Raw genomic sequence first — 6,000 nt, forward strand, 5'->3', positions numbered from 1 at the left:
GTGAGCTCATACGTCATGACCAACGGAGAGACAAACACTCCAGGTGGTACAATACATCAACAATAATACGATGAACCTATCCTGTTTAATCACGAATCAGTAAAATATATTAGTCACATCTGGTTAGATATAAAACTAAAGTGAGAAAGTTCTTAATGAAATGATTGCGCGGCTTCAAGTGAAGAGGCCTCACAGTACCTGCACTGTTGACAGAACTGACTTATAAAACACTTTGGATGTGCGTGCTTGCTATTTCTCTGATGCTGGCTTGTGTTATTTTTGACGGTTATCGCTGATGGGAATAACACAGGAAACAATGTTTTGTACTGTAACAAAGTACATATACGTCTTGCAGTATTAACGGAAGACCGTCGTAATAATGCCCACATAACTTAATACAGTAAAATACACCTGGGAAGCACGAATTATCAAATATTGTTTCTACACTGAATGTGATTATTATTGTTGAAAGGACTTTGAATACTGCTACATGTATCTGACAACTATTTTTAAGCATATTCATATTTACGCATTCAACTATAAAGCTTGTATTAGAACTTACATCTGTGATCTGATGCAAAACATGTGGGACACTCAAATAGATATCAATAAATTACATGAAATAAAACCCTACATTGGTTACCACTAATTGGGTTGTCAGTCCGCATTTGGAGGGGTCATCATGCGATAATCTCGTATTGGTCATACGAGATACACTCACAAATACTTGTTGAAAGGTGAAGATCCTCCGTTTTGTATCCTGCTTGACTGTGTTGAATTCTTCATCACAATGGATAAATGTTTTATGGTACAACACTTAACGAACTTTTTCACACTCTTAGGTCTTATTTAATTTTTGTTTTTGTAAAGAAAACTGATTTCACTGATGAATTCAGATTATTATGTTCTGTACATATATGTATTTTAATGATCGGTAGGTTATATTGGTTATATTTTGATTGTTAGTGGCTGTATCCTCGAAGGGAGAAGTACTGTGTACATATTGTCCTTCTGAGAGGAAAAGTCCTAAGACTTTCAAAGTCTTCTTAGCCCTACACACTTTTCAAATCGTAGAATATTTGTTGTTTTATTATGGTTAACTAGCAGTATTATCACCAATGGCCGAAGGGGTGATATACATCCAGCTAGGGTTCATGCAGGTAGCCAAAGTACAGTCCCTGTGGTCCCTAGGGTGGTGATCTGTCAGTTGTTGGCGATCCTCAGCCTGTTTTAATATTGTATTGTCCTAATTTGAAGTCTTATTTTAGAGATAGTTTTATTTCTTGATATTGTGATAGTCTAGTCGAGTGTTACTTTCCTTCATTGACAGCGTTTTATAGTTTATCATAAAATACCATATAAAACAATTAAATGTTCTCGTCACAATATGGCTGAAATATTGCCGATGTGACGTTAAATGTTACTCACTCACTCTGAATAATTGCAGAGATGTAAGTTAAAAATCACATCGAAAAAAGTGCTATAAAGGGTCTATCCCAGATAGTCCTAAAGACGTTTAATAGGGTTATCAACAGGGCTCCTTGCAGTCGACACAGACATTGGACGTCCTAGTTCTTGAACGACCCCTTCCTTGACCGGTGTCCTCGTGGTTCCTCAATAGCCGACTAATAATCGTGTGGTTATCAAGTTATCACGTTCTTGTGAGAGAACATTACTGCGTCGTGAACCCCAGTAGTCTAGTCCTGCCTTACTAAGGGAAAAATCGCCAAAACACTGTAACATAGATCATCTCCTCTCCCGCGTATCGCATGCCGATACCATTAAAATGTTCTTGTTCGTTAAACATGCCTTTATTTACCCCGACATTGTACATTTCTTAGACAATGCTCAAGATGATCACGAGTAAATACGCACGTGATCGGCATACACATTTCTCGTTTGACATTCCTAAACAAAATATAGCCGTTCACTGGCATAATTTAGTAATCACACATTTGCAACCTACATTTCACCAGCTGTCGACGAATTATAGATCTTTAATATTTTCATTATTTGAATTCATTTCGGTGTGCATCACCGTGTTCCACCGTAGGTGTCCGAAAGCTCTAATGAACACATGCTATTTTGTCAACATCTCGACCACCAGTGTCCCAACAGGTGAAGGTTGCTAGCAGTGAATGTTTGTTCAGGACAGTGAGCGAAATGAGTCAGTTTGATATTAATTATTAGCCCCCACAGTGTGTTGTGACTGAATTTGTCATTAGTTATAAACTTGGAAGACGGGAACATATATAAAGCTTCACATCTGAAAACAAAACATTTCGACACTTTACTTCCATAGTTCCGAACAGAATGAATACCTTCTTCGCACTTGTCGTTGCTGTTGTAGCAAGTCAATGTTAGTGTTTTAAATAACCATGCTGTTTTCAGTTCTCAGTAAATACGATGGCTCATGAATTTGGCACTCCAGCATATTGGCGCACCAATATACTGTGTGAACATATCCGCGTATCAAAGTAACTGAACGTTTGCCAAGTGTTCATAGCGATTTTGTTGCCGTTTGTCATGTGCTCTAATACATTTCTTTGTTTTGCATGAAGAATGATTAACTAATGTTGTCGCATTGACGTTACACATTTTCAGCTTTGGCCTTGTCGATACGGGATGGAAGTGACACATGTGCTGATTGCACTGCATTCTTCACTGATCGTAAGGAGATGACACTCGAGAGGATTGTAAGTACATAATTCTAAATACTACCTCGCGATGGATGGTAAAAGGGAATTCTGTTCAGTATTGTATTAATGACACACTGATGATTCACTCCCTTATCGTACCATTATACACAAATTGATGACAAAATTGTTTGTTTCCACCTTCATCTCACCTTTTCACTAGCTCAAAAAACTATATGCCAATATCCAGGTTTTAGAGGAAAAATGTAGTGAACCATCCTCTATATATTTATCAGTATTCTAACACATATGTATTATAAAACATATGTCCACTCACAAAAAACAAAGTACGTAAACGAATGTGTGTTTCAGGCTAAAGAGGAAGCACAAATGAGCGAACGTTGTTCTTCACTGGAGCCAAGCAGGGTGGAAGAGGTCAGACACATTTCTCTTTACATAACAGCTCCCAACACAATCAGATAATACTAGAAGGAGTAACGTATTGTGTAAAGCACACAGCAGCTGAGACACTAGTTGATTTATCCCTTAAACGTTTGTCTTCATTATCATTAGAAAGAGCATCTTTGTTCCGAAAGCATGTTAGATATACATGTATGTGGTATGAGCATATAGGTAATGAAAACTGGACAACAATCTACATCCATTGTATAATGTCATGATTGTGTATTGACATTGTGTCTTTTAGTGTAAGAAAAAAGTCAAGGAAATGTTCCAGGAGAAGAAAAACAAGGCCAATAGCCAGGTAACTGTTGCCATTCATCACATGGAAAATCCTTCCCCCTCAGTGAACTTGGAACAATGAACCCATGATATACTAAGTTTTCATGACTAATATCAAGCAAATACAATTAATGCATAATGTTCAGTAACATACTAAATACATGTATAACAGCTTAATAGCATTTATTATTCCTGGGTTTTACAACAGCACATCTAAATCTGTTGCATTACAGAGCCCTAAAGCCATTTGTGAAGCCATCACATTCTGCCAGTTGCTTGATGCCGTCGAGATGAGCAGATCAATAAGCAAGGCAAGATAAATACCTACTGCTTGTTCATAAAATATAATACTGTTTCCTCGAGATCAGAAAATGTACATGGGTCCAACGACTGTTGATGTTTGCAGGCTGTCGTGACATTGCAGCTGTCCTGGTGTGAGACACTATATACAAACATTTCTATGCAAACTGAGCGAATTGTTAACAGATTATGTTTAAACCTTTGGTAAACAGCTGGTGTCCACACCGATTTTCAGTCAAGATCGTAAATTATATTACTGTTTCCTCAAGATGAGAAAATATGCTATCTTGGTTCTGGATTGGGAACAAGCCTGTTGATGATGACAGGCTGTCTTTGTGTCCTGATGTGCGACAATAAATACTAACTTTTCCATGCAAACTGTGTGAAACGCGGATAATGGGACAGAATTTGTTTAAACGGTTCCAAAACACCCGGTGTTTAATCTAGATTGTAGTTCTTTTTCCTCAGTGATGATTTCAGTTTACAAACTCATCTTTGGAAAACAGATATGGGATTAAATTTGATTAAATTTTATGTTTCTGCAGGGTGAGGGGAAACGCCGTTGCAAGGACTGCAAGAACTTTCTCAATGACATCAAAGAAAAGGAAATGGCCACTGTTGTGAGTGACACATATTGACATTGGCATTGTTTTGTGTGTTCAAATGTGTGTGGACACTGAAGTAAAATAATTGCAAAATCATGATTATTCTCTTTCATTAACTTCTTTATATTCACTCTCGCCACGATAAGGCTGCAATATTGCCGAGGTGTTGTTAAATATTGACTCACTGACTCTTTATATTCACAGACATCTATAGGTGAACTGATAGAAACCCAATTCTGTGGAAAGCTTAGTGAAGATCGCCAGGAGAAGGTATACGCAGAGACGTCAATATTTGGTTGTTGCAATTGCGTTTTGCATTTTTAACGTTTAACATATAAAAAGCCCGACCCAGCAACCTTCCAACTATAGGACGAAAAAATCGAATTATGTGAAAGACAACATGAGCACTGAACACGGTGACATACATGTACATGAACCAAGCTAGTCCCTTCTTTCTTTTCTTGGCCAATAAAGTCTCTCTAAGTAGAATTATGACGGTGAAAAGGGTAGGGGATAATGTGGGAGAACACGTATGTGTGACTATATATCCAAACTGATCGCACTGTATTTGAACTTTGAATTGTTTCAGTGTGAAGGCTTCATAGAGACAGCTACCGAAAAGGAAATCGAGCTACTAGATTTGGTAGTAAGTAAATTAGGGGTAAATGAGTGATGTAAACAAAGTTTTTATCAATGTATATATTCGAACTGATCAACACAAAGCCTGTTCTATCAAATTGATAATGTATTAAATTGCCGACTTCGTTTGTTTATAGAATGTGGAAAACACTTGCAAGCTCCTCGACATGTGTGGTGGCAACTAATTGTAAGGTGAGTATATTATTGAACGCGATACAGTCCACGTAAAGTGAAGTGTACGAGACTGTTCAACATTGATACCCCACCTAGACATATTATTCCGATCACTTGATCTATTGTCCTAACATTGGACTGGCTGGTCTTTGTTTTGTGTTTCATCATGTTTAAGAAACTGTGCACGTGATCTGTTTGACTTCATTTTGTATCTTCTATATTTCAGACGCCAGTATGTTGCTAGTCGATCCTTCTTCCTCAGCGGAGTGTCAGATGTAATATTTTGTCAATAAAACTTGTCATTTAACCACAGATCTCTTGGTGGGTTAATCCGTTTAGATAAGATATGAACAGTGGACGGGACATACAAATGTCAGGGTAATGTCTGTCGTTTCACTGGCTTGTCAAATTAAGCAAAGGTGGTATAAAATAACGACTAAGACTTCTAACTGACATGATAGATAGACACACGAAATTTCAGTATCCCCACTTCCTCAAGACCATGACGCCATAGCGATGAATATTGATTGACTTTCTCTAAGAGTGGCAGTTTACTGGAACTGAATAGAAAAGATTACAGCGAACTTAAAATTGGCATGTGATATCACACGACACTTGCAATATAATGTCACACATAGAGATAATTGCAACGAAAGTATCACCTTTACAATTTACAGGAGAATTTTTTTTTCTGGAGCTGTTTGATAATCCAGTATTAGCAACAGCATTTTGGTGGTATAGATCAATGTCGGAGAACGCATTTTGGTGGTATAGGTCAATGTCGGAGAACGCATTTTGGTGGTATAGATCAATGTCGGAGAACGCATTTTGGTGGTATAGATCAATGTCGGAGAATGCATTTTGGTGGTATAGATCAATGGCGGAGAACGCATTTTGGTGGTATA

The 6,000-nt window shown here is 37.6% G+C and overlaps 1 long non-coding RNA gene across 1 annotated transcript; it reads left to right on the forward strand.

Annotated features, from left to right (window-relative positions):
* Positions 1 to 4,227: 4,227 nt before the first annotated feature.
* LOC137283198 (uncharacterized) lies at positions 4,228 to 5,115 on the forward strand. Its single transcript, XR_010956853.1, has 4 exons — positions 4,228 to 4,297; positions 4,487 to 4,552; positions 4,872 to 4,928; positions 5,059 to 5,115. It is a non-coding gene; the product is annotated as an uncharacterized lncRNA (long non-coding RNA).
* The last annotated feature ends 885 nt before the right edge of the window (positions 5,116 to 6,000 follow it).

The sequence above is a fragment of the Haliotis asinina genome, chromosome 5 (assembly GCF_037392515.1).
Source record: "Haliotis asinina isolate JCU_RB_2024 chromosome 5, JCU_Hal_asi_v2, whole genome shotgun sequence".
NCBI lineage: Eukaryota > Metazoa > Mollusca > Gastropoda > Lepetellida > Haliotidae > Haliotis > Haliotis asinina.